General features: G+C 50.5%; 1 protein-coding gene across 1 annotated transcript in view; it reads right to left on the bottom strand.

Moving 5' to 3' along the window:
• The window catches only part of LOC140422239 (uncharacterized), a 262902-nt gene that overhangs the window by 203404 nt on the left and 43253 nt on the right, over window positions 1-16245 (bottom strand). The gene's annotated exons all lie outside the window — the stretch shown is intronic.

Here is a 16245-nt window from a genome sequence, read left to right as displayed (position 1 = left end):
TGACAGAAATCTTTGGATCCTCGCTGTCTTCAGGGGATGTCCCGGAGGACTGGAGAATAGCCAATGTTGTTCCTCTGTTTAAGAAGGGTAGCAAGGATAATCCCGGGAACTACAGGCCGGTGAGCCTTACTTCAGTGGTAGGGAAATTACTGGAGAGAATTCTTCGAGACAGGATCTACTCCCATTTGGAAGCAAATGGACGTATTAGTGAGAGGCAGCACGGTTTTGTGAAGGGAAGGTCGTGTCTCACTAACTTGATAGAGTTTTTCGAGGAGGTCACTAAGATGATTGATGCAGGTAGGTCAGTGGATGTTGTCTATATGGACTTCAGTCAGGCCTTTGACAAGGTCCCTCATGGCAGAACAAAGAACAAAGAAATGTACAGCACAGGAACAGGCCCTTCGGCCCTCCAAGCCCGTGCCGACCATACTGCCCGACTAAACTACAATCTTCTACACTTCCTGGGTCCGTATCCTTCTATTCCCATCCTATTCATATATTTGTCAAGATGCCCCTTAAATGTCCCTATCGTCCCTGCTTCCACTACCTCCTCCGGTAGTGAGTTCCAGGCACCCACTACCCTCTGCGTAAAAAACTTGCCTCGTACATCTACTCTAAACCTTGCCCCTCTCACCTTAAACCTATGCCCCCTAGTAATTGACCCCTCTACCCTGGGGAAAAGCCTCTGACTATCCACTCTGTCTATGCCCCTCATAATTTTGTATACCTCTATCAGGTCGCCCCTCAACCTCCTTCGTTCCAGTGAGAACAAACCGAGTTTATTCAATCGCTCCTCATAGCTTATGCCCTCCATACCAGGCAACATTCTGGTAAATCTCTTCTGCACCCTCTCTAAAGCCTCCACATCCTTCTGGTAGTGTGGCGACCAGAATTGAACACTATACTCCAAGTGTGGCCTAACTAAGGTTCTATACAGCTGCAACATGACTTGCCAATTCTTATACTCAATGCCCCGGCCAATGAAGGCAAGCATGCCGTATGCCTTCTTGACTACCTTCTCCACCTGTGTTGCCCCTTTCAATGACCTGTGGACCTGTACTCCTAGATCTCTTTGACTTTCAATACTCTTGAGGGTTCTACCATTCACTGTATATTCCCTACCTGCATTAGCCCTTCCAAAATGCATTACCTCACATTTGTCCGGATTAAACTCCATCTGCCATGGAGACTAGTACAAAAGGTGAAGTCACACGGGATCAGGGGTGAACTGGCAAGGTGGATACAGAACTGGCTAGGCCATAGAAGGCAGAGGGTAGCAATGGAGGGATGCTTTTCTAATTGGAGGGCTGTGACCAGTGGTGTTCCACAGGGATCAGTGCTGGGACCTTTGCTCTTTGTAGTATATATAAATGATTTGGAGGAAAATGTAACTGGTCGGATTAGTAAGTTTGCAGACGACACAAAGGTTGGTGGAATTGCGGATAGCGATGAGGACTGTGTGAGGATACAGCAGGATTTAGATTGTCTGGAGACTTGGGCGGAGAGATGGCAGATGGAGTTTAATCCGGACAAATGTGAGGTAATGCATTTTGGAAGGGCTAATGCAGGTAGGGAATATACAGTGAATGGTAGAACCCTCAAGAGTATTGAAAGTCAAAGAGATCTAGGAGTACAGGTCCACAGGTCATTGAAAGGGGCAACACAGGTGGAGAAGGTAGTCAAGAAGGCATACGGCATGCTTGCCTTCATTGGCCGGGGCATTGAGTATAAGAATTGGCAAGTCATGTTGCAGCTGTATAGAACCTTAGTTAGGCCACACTTGGAGTATAGTGTTCAATTCTGGTCGCCACACTACCAGAAGGATGTGGAGGCTTTAGAGAGGGTGCAGAAGAGATTTACCAGAATGTTGCCTGGTATGGAGGGCATAAGCTATGAGGAGCGATTGAATAAACTCGGTTTGTTCTCACTGGAACGAAGGAGGTTGAGGGGCGACCTGATAGAGGTATACAAAATTATGAGGGGCATAGACAGAGTGGATAGTCAGAGGCTTTTCCCCAGGGTAGAGGGGTCAATTACTAGGGGGCATAGGTTTAAGGTGAGAGGGGCAAAGTTTAGAGTAGATGTACGAGGCAAGTTTTTTACGCAGAGGGTAGTGGGTGCCTGGAACTCACTACCGGAGGAGGTAGTGGAAGCAGGGACGATAGGGACATTTAAGGGGCATCTTGACAAATATATGAATAGGATGGGAATAGAAGGATACGGACCCAGGAAGTGTAGAAGATTGTAGTTTAGTCGGGCAGTATGGTCGGCACGGGCTTGTAACTATCCATCGCCCCAACCGAAACTTCACACTTCATCTTCACATAGGCCTTCTTCTTCCTCTTAACAAGAGATTCCACTTCCTTGGTAAACCACGGTTCCCTCGCTCGACGCCTTCCTCCCTGTCTGACCGGTACATACTTATCAAGAACACGCAGTAGCTGATCCTTGAACAAGCCCCACTTATCCAGTGTGCCCAACACTTGCAGCCTACTTCTCCACCTTATCCCCCCCAAGTCACGTCTAATGGCATCATAATTGCCCTTCCCCCAGCTATAACTCTTGCCCTGCGGTGTATACTTATCCCTTTCCATCATTAACGTAAACGTCACCGAATTGTGGTCACTGTCCCCAAAGTGCTCTCCTACCTCCAAATCCAACACCTGGCCTGGTTCATTACCCAAAACCAAATCCAACGTGGCCTCGCCTCTTGTTGGCCTGTCCACATATTGTTTCAGGAAACCCTCCTGCACACACTGTACAAAAAACGACCCATCTATTGTACTCGAACTATATATTTTCCAGTCAATATTTGGAAAGTTAAAGTCTCCCATAATAACTACCCTGTTACTTTCGCTCATATCCAGAATCATCTTCGCCATCCTTTCCTCTACATCCCTAGAACTATTAGGAGGCCTATAAAAAACTCCCAACAGGGTAACCTCTCCTTTCCTGTTTCTAACTTCAGCCAATACTACCTCGGAAGAAGAGTCCCCATCTAGCATCCTCTCCGCCACCGTAATACCGCTCTTGACTAGCAGCGCCACACCTCCCCCTCTTTTGCCTCCTTCTCTGAGCTTACTAAAACACCTAAACCCCGGAACCTGCAACATCCATTCCTGTCCCTGCTCTATCCATGTCTCCGAAATGGCCACAACATCGAAGTCCCAGGTACCAACCCACGCTGCCAGTTCCGCTACCTTGTTTCGTATACTCCTGGCATTGAAGTAGACACACTTCAAACCACCTACCTGAACGTTGGCCCCCTCCTGCGACGTCAAATCTGTGCTCCTGACCTCTATACTCTCATTCTCCCTTACCCTAAAACTACAATCCAGGTTCCCATGCCCCTGCTGCATTAGTTTAACCCCCCCCAAAGAGCCCTAACAAATCTCCCCCCCAGGATATTTGTGCCCCTCAGGTTCAGATGTAGACCATCCTGTCTGTAGAGGTCCCACCTTCCCCAGAAAGAGCCCCAGTTATCCAAAAATCTGAAACCCTCCCGCCTGCACCAGCCCTGTAGCCACGTGTTTAAATGCTCTCTCTCCCTATTCCTCATCTCACTATCACGTGGCACGGGCAACAACCCAGAGATAACAACTCTGTTTGTTCTAGTTCTGAGCTTCCATCCTAGCTCCCTGAAAGCCTGCCTGACATCCTTGTCCCCTTTCCTACCTATGTCGTTGGTGCCAATGTGGACCACGACTTGGGGCTGCTCCCCCTCCCCCCTAAGGACCCGGAAAACACGATCCGAGACATCACGTACCCTTGCACCTGGGAGGCAACATACCAAACGTGAGTCTCTCACGCTCCCACAAAATCTCCTATCTGTGCCCCTGACCATAGAGTCCCCAATTACTAATGCTCTGCTCCTCTCCCCCCTTCCCTTCTGAGCAACAGGGACAGACTCCGTGCCAGAGGCCCGTACCCCATGGCTTACCCCTGGTAAGTCCCCCCCCCCCACAAGTATCCAAAGCGGTATACTTGTTTCTCAGGGGAACGACTGCAGGGGATCCCTGCACTGACTGTTTTTTCCCAGTCCCTCTTACAGTTACCCACCTATCTCCAATCTTTGGTGTAACTAATTCCCTGAAGCTGCTATCTATGACCCCTTCTGCCTCCCGAATGATCCGAAGTTCTTCCAACTCCAGCTCCAGTTCCCTAACTCGGTCTTGGAGGAGCTGGAGATGGCAGCACTTCCTGCAGGTAAAATCAGCAGGGACACTAACTGCATCCCTCACCTCAAACATCCTGCAGGAGGAACATTGCACTCCCTTCCCTGCCATTCCTCTAACTTTCTACCAAGATCTGGCTAACAACTAAATTAAATTTTTATAAAAAATAATAATAATGTAATAAAAATATGGTACTTTCCTCAGACCAATGGGTTTTATTATTAGGTTAGAGGAGGAGGGTGGGTGGGAGACACTACACGTGTAGTGTCTCGGGTTTCCTCTCCACCAGAATTTATTGGGGAGGGTCTTCCCAGACGTCCGCGGGTCGACTTCCTGATCCCGCCTAAAACACTAATTTAAAAAAAAAAAGAAAAATTCTCAGCTCCTGCTGAAATTGACTAACCAGCCAGCTCCACTCCCGCCGAAATCGACTGGCCTGCCCCTGCAAAGAGAAGTGCTTTTAAAGGTTGACTTACCTCCCAGCACCCTCCTTCCGCAATGCTCCCGCTGAAACTGACTAACCAGCTGCTCTCACGCCGCCGAAATCGACTGGCCTGCCCCTGCAAAGAGAAGTGCTTTTAAAGGTTGACTTACCTCCCAGCAACCTCCTTCCGCAATGCTCCCGCTGAAACTGACTCACCAGCTGCTCTCACGCCGCCGAAATCGACTGGCCTGCCCCTGCAAAGAGAAGTGCTTTTAAAGGTTGACTTACCTCCCAGCAACCTCCTTCCGCAATGCTCCCGCTGAAACTGACTCACCAGCTGCTCTCACGCCGCCGAAATCGACTGGCCTGCCCCTGCAAAGAGAAGTGCTTTTAAAGGTTGACTTACCTCCCAGCAACCTCCTTCCGCAATGCTCCCGCTGAAACTGACTCACCAGCTGCTCTCACGCCGCCGAAATCGACTGGCCTGCCCCTGCAAAGAGAAGTGCTTTTAAAGGTTGACTTACCTCCCAGCACCCTCCTTCCGCAATGCTCCGGCTGAAACTGACTCACCAGCTGCTCTCACGCCGCCGAAATCGACTGGCCTGCCCCTGCAAAGAGAAGTGCTTTTAAAGGTTGACTTACCTCCCAGCAACCTCCTTCCGCAATGCTCCCGCTGAAACTGACTCACCAGCTGCTCTCACGCCGCCGAAATCGACTGGCCTGCCCCTGCAAAGAGAAGTGCTTTTAAAGGTTGACTTACCTCCCAGCAACCTCCTTCCGCAATGCTCCCGCTGAAACTGACTCACCAGCTGCTCTCACGCCGCCGAAATCGACTGGCCTGCCCCTGCAAAGAGAAGTGCTTTTAAAGGTTGACGTACCTCCCAGCAACCTCCTTCCGCAATGCTCCCGCTGAAACTGACTCACCAGCTGCTCTCACGCCGCCGAAATCGACTGGCCTGCCCCTGCAAAGAGAAGTGCTTTTAAAGGTTGACTTACCTCCCAGCACCCTCCTTCCGCAATGCTCCCGCTGAAACTGACTAACCAGCTGCTCTCACGCCGCCGAAATCGACTGGCCTGCCCCTGCAAAGAGAAGTGCTTTTAAAGGTTGACTTACCTCCCAGCAACCTCCTTCCGCAATGCTCCCGCTGAAACTGACTCACCAGCTGCTCTCACGCCGCCGAAATCGACTGGCCTGCCCCTGCAAAGAGAAGTGCTTTTAAAGGTTGACTTACCTCCCAGCAACCTCCTTCCGCAATGCTCCCGCTGAAACTGACTCACCAGCTGCTCTCACGCCGCCGAAATCGACTGGCCTGCCCCTGCAAAGAGAAGTGCTTTTAAAGGTTGACTTACCTCCCAGCACCCTCCTTCCGCAATGCTCCGGCTGAAACTGACTCACCAGCTGCTCTCACGCCGCCGAAATCGACTGGCCTGCCCCTGCAAAGAGAAGTGCTTTTAAAGGTTGACTTACCTCCCAGCAACCTCCTTCCGCAATGCTCCCGCTGAAACTGACTCACCAGCTGCTCTCACGCCGCCGAAATCGACTGGCCTGCCCCTGCAAAGAGAAGTGCTTTTAAAGGTTGACTTACCTCCCAGCAACCTCCTTCCGCAATGCTCCCGCTGAAACTGACTCACCAGCTGCTCTCACGCCGCCGAAATCGACTGGCCTGCCCCTGCAAAGAGAAGTGCTTTTAAAGGTTGATTACCTCCCAGCACCCTCCTTCCGCAATGCTCCGGCTGAAACTGACTCACCAGCTGCTCTCACGCCGCCGAAATCGACTGGCCTGCCCCTGCAAAGAGAAGTGCTTTTAAAGGTTGACTTACCTCCCAGCAACCTCCTTCCGCAATGCTCCCGCTGAAACTGACTCACCAGCTGCTCTCACGCCGCCGAAATCGACTGGCCTGCCCCTGCAAAGAGAAGTGCTTTTAAAGGTTGACTTACCTCCCAGCAACCTCCTTCCGCAATGCTCCCGCTGAAACTGACTCACCAGCTGCTCTCACGCCGCCGAAATCGACTGGCCTGCCCCTGCAAAGAGAAGTGCTTTTAAAGGTTGACTTACCTCCCAGCAACCTCCTTCCGCAATGCTCCCGCTGAAACTGACTCACCAGCTGCTCTCACGCCGCCGAAATCGACTGGCCTGCCCCTGCAAAGAGAAGTGCTTTTAAAGGTTGACTTACCTCCCAGCACCCTCCTTCCGCAATGCTCCGGCTGAAACTGACTCACCAGCTGCTCTCACGCCGCCGAAATCGACTGGCCTGCCCCTGCAAAGAGAAGTGCTTTTAAAGGTTGACTTACCTCCCAGCAACCTCCTTCCGCAATGCTCCCGCTGAAACTGACTCACCAGCTGCTCTCACGCCGCCGAAATCGACTGGCCTGCCCCTGCAAAGAGAAGTGCTTTTAAAGGTTGACTTACCTCCCAGCAACCTCCTTCCGCAATGCTCCCGCTGAAACTGACTCACCAGCTGCTCTCACGCCGCCGAAATCGACTGGCCTGCCCCTGCAAAGAGAAGTGCTTTTAAAGGTTGACGTACCTCCCAGCAACCTCCTTCCGCAATGCTCCCGCTGAAACTGACTCACCAGCTGCTCTCACGCCGCCGAAATCGACTGGCCTGCCCCTGCAAAGAGAAGTGCTTTTAAAGGTTGACTTACCTCCCAGCACCCTCCTTCCGCAATGCTCCGGCTGAAACTGACTCACCAGCTGCTCTCACGCCGCCGAAATCGACTGGCCTGCCCCTGCAAAGAGAAGTGCTTTTAAAGGTTGACTTACCTCCCAGCAACCTCCTTCCGCAATGCTCCCGCTGAAACTGACTCACCAGCTGCTCTCACGCCGCCGAAATCGACTGGCCTGCCCCTGCAAAGAGAAGTGCTTTTAAAGGTTGACTTACCTCCCAGCAACCTCCTTCCGCAATGCTCCCGCTGAAACTGACTCACCAGCTGCTCTCACGCCGCCGAAATCGACTGGCCTGCCCCTGCAAAGAGGTGCTTTTAAAGGTTGACGTACCTCCCAGCAACCTCCTTCCGCAATGCTCCCGCTGAAACTGACTCACCAGCTGCTCTCACGCCGCCGAAATCGACTGGCCTGCCCCTGCAAAGAGAAGTGCTTTTAAAGGTTGACTTACCTCCCAGCAACCTCCTTCCGCAATGCTCCCGCTGAAACTGACTCACCAGCTGCTCTCACGCCGCCGAAATCGACTGGCCTGCCCCTGCAAAGAGAAGTGCTTTTAAAGGTTGACTTACCTCCCAGCAACCTCCTTCCGCAATGCTCCCGCTGAAACTGACTCACCAGCTGCTCTCACGCCGCCGAAATCGACTGGCCTGCCCCTGCAAAGAGAAGTGCTTTTAAAGGTTGACTTACCTCCCAGCACCCTCCTTCCGCAATGCTCCCGCTGAAACTGACTAACCAGCTGCTCTCACGCCGCCGAAATCGACTGGCCTGCCCCTGCAAAGAGAAGTGCTTTTAAAGGTTGACTTACCTCCCAGCAACCTCCTTCCGCAATGCTCCCGCTGAAACTGACTAACCAGCTGCTCTCACGCCCGCCGAAATCGACTTTCCTTGATGTTTTGCAGCTCGGCCTCATGAGCTCACAGATATTGAGTCAGCACACTCAGCCTCTGGTCAATAACACGGATAATGCCGCTGACATAGATCGGCCAATGATCCCACAGAATAGACGAGCAGGATCGATGGGCCGAATGGCCAACTGCAGCTCCTATTTGTTATGGTCTCTGTGTCCAGGACAGGAAGCAGTGACCATGGATCTGTCAATCAGCCTGAATCAGCACCTTCAGGAGAATTGGGAGGGTGGATATTAGATACAGCAGAGTGAGAATGGAGGGAGAGTGTGTGGGATGGAGGTTTACAGCTTTTGGGGAATGAGCGAGGAAAGAATATTCTCTAGGAACTAGAATTGTCTGTTCTGAATTTCTATCCTGTACTGACAGTGATGTCTTTTGTAAATTGTTTTTACAGGATATTAGAAGAGGAGGAATTACAGACAGAAATCACAAATATCACGTCTCAATCTAACTGAGTCTCTCAATTCCTTGGAACTGAATATCACCGGCCTTTGAATCTAGAAGGAGAAATGTTTGGCTTTTCTGTTGGCTTCAAAAGATTTTAACCATCAGTGTGACTGGAAAAGTACCGAGACTCACACACCCGAGTGAGTGTGTTCCAGGGCACTGACTGTGGAAGGAGCTTCAACCAGTTACATTGCCTGAAAAAACATCACACCATTCACAGACGAGAGAGACCGTACACATGTTCTGTGTGTGGACGAGGCTTCAACTGATCATCAAACCTGGAGAGACACGAGGACACCCGCACCCTGGAGAAACCGTGGAAATGCGGGGACTGTGGGAAGGGATTCAGGGCCCCGTCTCAGGTGGAAGTTCATCGACGCAGTCACAATGGGGAGAGGCCATTCACATGCTCTGTGTGTGGGAAGGGATTCACTGTTATGCGCCCTGCAGACACACCAGCGAGTTCGGGGAGAGGCTGTTCACCTGCTCTCAGTGTGAGAAGGAATTCACTCAATTATCCACCCTGCGGATACACCAGCGAGTTCACACTGGGGAGAGGCTGTTCACCTGCTCTCAGTGTGAGAAGGGCTTCACTCAGTTATCCCACCTGCAGAAACACCACAGAAACACCAGCGAGTTCACACTGGGAAGAGGCTGTTCACCTGCTCTCCAAGTGGGAAGAGATTCACTGAGTTGTCCGCGCTGCGGAAACACCAGCGAGTTCATACTGAGAAGAGGCCGTTCACCTGCTCTGTGTGTGGGAAGAGATTCACTGACTTATCCAGCCTGTGCATACACCAGCGAGTTCACACTGGGGAGAGGCCATTCACTTGCTCTCAGTGTGGGAAGGGATTCACTCAGTTATCCAACCTGCAGACACCAGCGAGTTCACACTGGGGAGAAGGCGTTAACCTGCTCTTAGTGAGAGAAGGGATTCAGATATCCATACACACTGCAGGAACACTAGCGAGTTCACACCTGGAAGAAGCCATTCACCTGCTCTGAGCAGGGGAGACATTCAATGATCCGTCCCAACTACGGAGACACTAGCGAGTTAATTCTGGGGAGAGACCATTCATCTGCTCTCAATGTGGGGAGAGGTTTTGTGATTCATCCCACCTGTTGTGACTCCAACAAGTTCACAACTTACAGATGTTGGCTCCGCTGTTATTGTTTCTGTTCTCACTGACATCCAGGACTGCATTTTGTTCATTCTGACATCTGGTGAATGGTGATGATTGGAGGGTTTCTTTCTGCTGGACTGGCCGGTCTAACACCTCTGCCTCCGGTGGGCTGACCATTTTTGAGTCTCGTTGCGATTACCTGGTTCCAAGTTTGACGAGGAGCACAGAATGAAAAGGTGTTTGCACGTTGGAAGATATTTAGTTCCCAAAACAGCCATGTTCCATTGAGATGGGCTGTGGTGGTTACAGGGTTCTTTTGTCTAATTTATCCGGGTGTTTCTCGCAGAAGGAAACTGTCATGGTATGAGGGGCAAGTTGTCTGTGGTAGATTGGGAAATTACAATAAACATATCCACCTGCGTTGCCACTTTCAGTGATAAGGAGCTAAGAAGGCAGATGGCATGCTTGTCTTCATTGGTCGGGGCATTGAGTATAAAAATTGTCAAGTCATGCTGCAGCTGTACAGAACCTTAAATCGGCCACATCTGGAATATTGCCTACAATTCTGGTCACCACATTACCAGAAGGATGTGGAGGCTTTGGAGAGAGTACAGAGTAGATTCACCAGGATGTTGCCTGGCCTGGAGGGTATTAGCTGTCAGGAGAGGTTGGATAAATTCGGATTTATTTCACGCGAGCGACGGAGATTGAGGGACGACCTGATAAATGTTTACAAAATTCTGAGTGGTACGGACAGAGTGGATAGTCAGAAGCTCTTTCCCAGGTTGGAAAAGTCAATAACCAGGTGACATAGGTTTAAGGCGTGAGGTGCAATGTTTTTTTAAACATTTATTAAGGCATTTATGCTTTTATAACAATAAGCGATACAAAGACAAATGTAAACATAGTTCAGTGCGTAAACATCCCTCCATCTCCCACAGCTCCCGCCTACTCTAGACACAAAATAGCCGAACTCCCCCCGATCCCATCACCCCCCCCCCCCCTTTATTGCCTCTGCTGACAGTTTAGTTTTCTCTGAAGAAGTCGATAAACGGCTGCCACCTCCGAACGTACCCTGACGTTGATCCTCTCAGGGTGAACTTAATTTTCTCAAGTCTTAAGAAACCCAGGCATGTCGCTAACTCAAACCCCTGATTTTGGGGGCTTCGAGTCCCTCCATGCTAACTGTGGTAGTATGCATTAGGGGTCATGTGGGACTGTGAAGCCGTGATGTCATTAACTGACAGATCCCGGGTCCTGGTTGGCTGCTGATCTCTAGCTCCGCCCTGAAGGCGGAGTATAAGAACCAGGAGTTCTCCCCCGCAGGCCAGTCTGTTGCTGAACTGCGGGGAACAAGTCACGCTTAATAAAGCCTCATCGACTTCATCTCTATTCGTCTCTCGTGAGTCTTTGTGCGCTACACTAACAATATCCGTCTCCGGGCTACCAAGGAGACAAAGGCCAAGACGTCAGCCTCTCTTGCCCCCTGAACTCCGGGATCTTCCGAAACTCCAAAAATCACCACCTCTGGACTCGGCGCCACCCTTGTTTTTAGCACAATGAACATGACGTCCGCAAATCCCTGCCACTGTCCCCTAAGCTTCGGGCATGCCCAAAACATGTGGACATGGTTTGCAGGCCCTCCCGCGCACTTCACACACCTGTCCTCTATCCCAAAAAACTTGCTCATCCGGGACACCTTCATGTGTGTCCGATGAACCACCTTGAATTGTATCAGGCTGACCCTGGCACGAGGACGTGTTGATATACCTTCCCCCTGAGTCCGCCACGATGTTCCCTACCTCAAATGACACCCGCTTATTAATCAAGATCGCAACCCCCTGAGGGGCGGCATGTGGCGCAGTGGTTAGCACTGGGACTGCAGCGCTGAGGACCGGGGTTCGAATCCCGGCCCTGGTTCACTGTCCGTGTGGGGTTTGCTCTTTCTCCCCATGTCTGCGTGGGTTTCACCCCCACAACCTAAAGATGTGCAGGTCAGGTGGATTGGCCACGCTAAATTGCCCCTTAATTGGAGAAAAATGAATTGGGTACTCAAAATTTATATTTAAAAAAAAAAAAAAGATTGCAACCCCCCCTAGTTTTAGAGTCTAGCCCCAAATGAAATATCTGCCCGACCCACCCGTTCCTCAGCCTAGTCTGATCCACTATCCTCAGGTGTGTCTCTTGTAACATTGCCACGTCCACCTTCAATCTCTTCAAATGCGCGAACACACGAGCCCTCTTGACCGGCCCATTCAGCCCTCTCACATTCCATGTGATCAGCCTGGCTTCCTTGCAAGTGCTCTGTGCGCCCTGCCCACCTCCAAGGGTCGAGTAAACCTTCCCCCAGCAGATTCTCGAACATACGCGCTACATGTGCCCCTGCACCCGAACCCTCACTGCCCTCAGAGGCCAACGATCCTCCGGTTCTGCCTGTGTGACCTGTCTCCAGATCCTCCACTTTCTCTTGCAGCCTATTCTGATGGTCCCTCATCAGCTCCACTGCCATCGTGGTTAGCTGGTCCTCGTGCTCAGCCACCGCCTCTTCCACCTTCTGGATCGCCTGTCCCTGGGCTTCCAATCTTTGCCCCACCTGGTCAATCCCTGTCTTAATCGGGTCCAGGTACTCTTGTCTTTACTTGGCGAAGCTCTGCTGAAGGAATTTCACCAGCTGCTCCGTTGACCACTGGGCCGGCAATCCCAGTCCCCGAGCCTCCGCCATGTTTTCCTGTGCAGTCTTCACTCCCTTCTTTGCCCAACAATCTCTCCTTTCCAGACCACTTCTGATCCACGTCTCCATAAACTGGTGGGAGATTCTTCTCTACCTCACCAGTCTCCAATTTTACCGATCAAATCCCCAATAAGTCAGGGGAAAAGGTCCACCACGAGCCGGAGCTGCCAAATAAGCGACCTCTCCATGGCCGCAACCTGAAGTCATCTTTGCCCTTCTGAAGCAACAAGAAGATGGACGCCTGCCCCATCGTTTGCGGCAAGGCACCACTGTCCATTGCGTCCTTGAACATTAACCATCAAAGGCCCCAGCCTACCCTTAAATCTTTTATAAAATTCAACTGGGAACCCATCTGGCCCCGCTGTCTTCCCTGCCTGTATCCTGCCAATCGCCACCTTCACCTTCTCCACCCCTATCGGCTGCTCCAACCATGCCCTCTCCACCCCCTCAACCTCAGGCACTCTAACCCACCCAGAAACTCCATCATCTCCCGCTGCTCCTCTGGTGGCTCCGACTTATACAAGTCCCTATAGAGCTCCTCGAACACCTTATTAATCTGTTCCGGAGCCACCACCAACTCCTCCATCCTGTGCCGCACCCGAACTATCTCCCTTGCTGCGGCCTCCCTATGTAGCTGACCCACACTCTGCCTTCCCCCGAGACTCAGACAGCCCCACTCGCCCTTCTCAGCAGATGCACCACTTTCCTGTGGACAATAGGTGAAACCTCGCCTGCAACTCCGTCCTCTTTGCGAGGAGCCCTGGGTCCAGGTCCCCCACCTACCTCCCATCCATCTCCCAAATCTCTTCTATCAGTTGTTGGTGTTCCTCCCTCGCCTTCCTGTCCACCTTGGCCTTAAACAGAATCACCTGCCCCCTTACGACTGCTTTCAGAGACTCCCAAACCACCAATAAAATGCCAAGCAGAACCTGAGTTGACACCTTGAACCACAATGTCTGAAGAATGGATCTGTGGTTGGAAGAAAGATGTCATTCGACAGTTCAAAGTAGAGTAAATTTGACCTGTCTGGGACACGGGTCAGAAGGAGAATAAGAACCAAGCCTCGAAGATTCCGTTTCAGCGACGACCGAGGATCAAATGGGTGATGGCTCAGAGAATAGAACAGAATGTGGCCAATTCAGTTCAAAGGGGTAATTTCTACTTGTGTCCGAAGCTCTGACATCACCGTGGTCAGAGTTTCCCCAGTGAGGGGAGCACCCCCCCCTCCCCCCCCCCCCCCCGGACGACCCAGCCCCCGTCATCTTCCTTCCTGCAGGACTCACAGCAGCACTCGCTGGCCGACCTTCGCTCGCCCTCTTCTTTCCAACACCTTTCCTGTGGGACTTCAACATTCATCGGCCTCCTTATGACTTCCCTCAACAACTCATCCAAAAACTCTCCCAAAACTGGGCATAAACGTCCAAAGATCCGAGACTCTCGCAGGAGCCACCAAACGTGCGACATCCACCGACATGTTGTCACCGGAAGTCCCCGGAATGAACAATATCAATATGACACCAGCATCAACATATTAACGACAGGCCATTCATCTGCTCTGTCTGTGGACAGAGCTTCTCTCAGTCAGGCAGCCTGCTGGCACTGGGGAGAGGACATTGAAAAATGTTCCAGGAGTGGGATGGAATTCAGCCAATCCTCCAGCCTGTTGACACACCAGCGAGTTCAAACTGGGGAGCTGCTGTTTCCATGTTCTCTCTGCGGATAGAGAGTCACTCACTCATCCCACTTCCTGACACACTAGTGACTTCATATTTGACTGCAGGGGTTGGACTCTGCTGAGGTGAATATTCACTCTATCTGAGCCCCTCAGAATTACACACAACTCAATTCAATCTCCCCTCAGCCTCCTCTGTTCCAAGGAGAACAACCCCAGCCTTTCCAATCTTTCCTCATAGTTAAAATTCTCCCTCCTGGGTAACATCATCATAAATCCCCTCTGCAGCCTCTCTCGTGTGATCACATCCTTCTGCAGCCTCTCACGTGGTGATCAGAAATGTCCACAGTGCTCCGGTTGTGGTCTAACTGGTGTTTGATCCAGTTCCAGCACAATCTCCCTGCTCTTATATTCTTGGCCATCAGCTACCAAAGGAAACTATCCCACCTGCCTTCCTAAGCACTGATAACAGAGAGTGAGAGGCAGCTGAGAGTGACAGAGGGAGAGAGAGGCACCAGAGGGAGAGAGAGGCACCAGAGGGAGAGGGGAGCACCAGAGACTGAGAGGCAGGAGAAATATAGAGGAGAGAAGAGAGAGAGAGAGAGGCACCCTAGTCAGTAACAAAAATAAGTCATGAAATTGAGTTCAGACACGGATCTGCATGAATTGACACCACTTTGTTCACAGATTAACAGAGTAATCACTGTACTTGAATAAATGTTATTCACTTTTGGAATTGAATGAATTAAGGGTCAGATTAACTATATCACCTCCAGTATTAGATAGGTCTGTTCAATACAGAACAGGGTTAAACCCAGTGTCCAATATTAGAGGTCTCTGTGGCTGTTGGATGCCTAGTTTAATTGAACAGCTGACAAGCCCACAGCTTCAGTGAACTCGTCTACCCAGGGTCTGTTTCTAAACCCTCATCACAACATATTACCTGGTTAGCTATTGTATATATCATTATGGTCGGACAGCTCACACAAAGCTCAACCAGATACTGTGGTTCATCTTTCTACTGATTTCAGCTCCTAAAAGGAGTGACGGCATCTCCAGCACTCAGCTCTGTTGCTGAGCTGTCATTGACATGAGCAATAGAGACAGAAGTTGCCTGATGCTGAATATAGGAAGTTGAAACTTGTAGCTCTAAATCAACTGTGTAAGATTTCTGAAAAGATCAGTAACTTTGAAAGATAAATTCTAAACCCAGTGAACAAATTAAAGAGTTGTAAGGCAAAAACCTCAAGTTTGATGACTTTTTCTACAAAAAACTAGAAGTAACAATGCCTGAACACTCTTTTTATTAGGAATGTATCTCTTAAACTATAAATAGTCTTTGCCCTTTTACTTTTTTTTTCAATTTTAGAGTACCCAATTTATCTTTTCCAATTAAGGGGCAATTTAGCATTACCAGTTCACCTACCCTGCAGATCTTTGGGTTGTGGGAGTGAAACCCACGCAAACACGGGGAGAATGTGCAAACTCCATACGGACAGTGATCCAGAGCCGGGATCGAATCTGGGACCTCGGCTCTGTGAGGCAGCAGTACTAACCACTGCTCTACCGTGCTGCCACTTTGCCCTTTTACTTTAATGTGGTAATGCCGGCGTTGGACTGGGGTGAGCACAGTAAGAAGTCTTACAGCACCAGGATAAAGTCCAACAGGTTTGTTTCGAATCCCTAGATTTCGGAGCACAGCTCCTTCCTCAGGTGAATGAAGAGGTGGGTTCCAGAAACATATACATAGACAAAGACAATGATGCAAGACGATACTTTTGAATGCGAGTCTTTGCAGATAATTAAGTCTTTACAGTTTATATCTCTTAAACTATAAATTACAGTTTAAAGAGGTGTGAATTGTCTCAAGCCAGGACAGTTGGTAGGATTTCACAAGCCCAGGCCAGATGGTTGGGGGGGGGGGGGGGGATGTAATGCAACATGAATCCAAGGTCCCGGTTGAGGCCGTACTCATGTGTGCAGAACCTGGCTATAAGTTTGTGCTCGGCGATTCTGCGTTGTCGTGCGTCCTGAAGGCCACCTTGGAGACGCTACTCCCACTTAATAATAATAATCTTTATTTTTGTCACAAGTAGGC

Source organism: Scyliorhinus torazame, chromosome 5 (genome assembly GCF_047496885.1).
Source record: "Scyliorhinus torazame isolate Kashiwa2021f chromosome 5, sScyTor2.1, whole genome shotgun sequence".
Taxonomy (NCBI): domain Eukaryota; kingdom Metazoa; phylum Chordata; class Chondrichthyes; order Carcharhiniformes; family Scyliorhinidae; genus Scyliorhinus; species Scyliorhinus torazame.
This window is presented reverse-complemented; position numbering and strand designations above follow the sequence as displayed.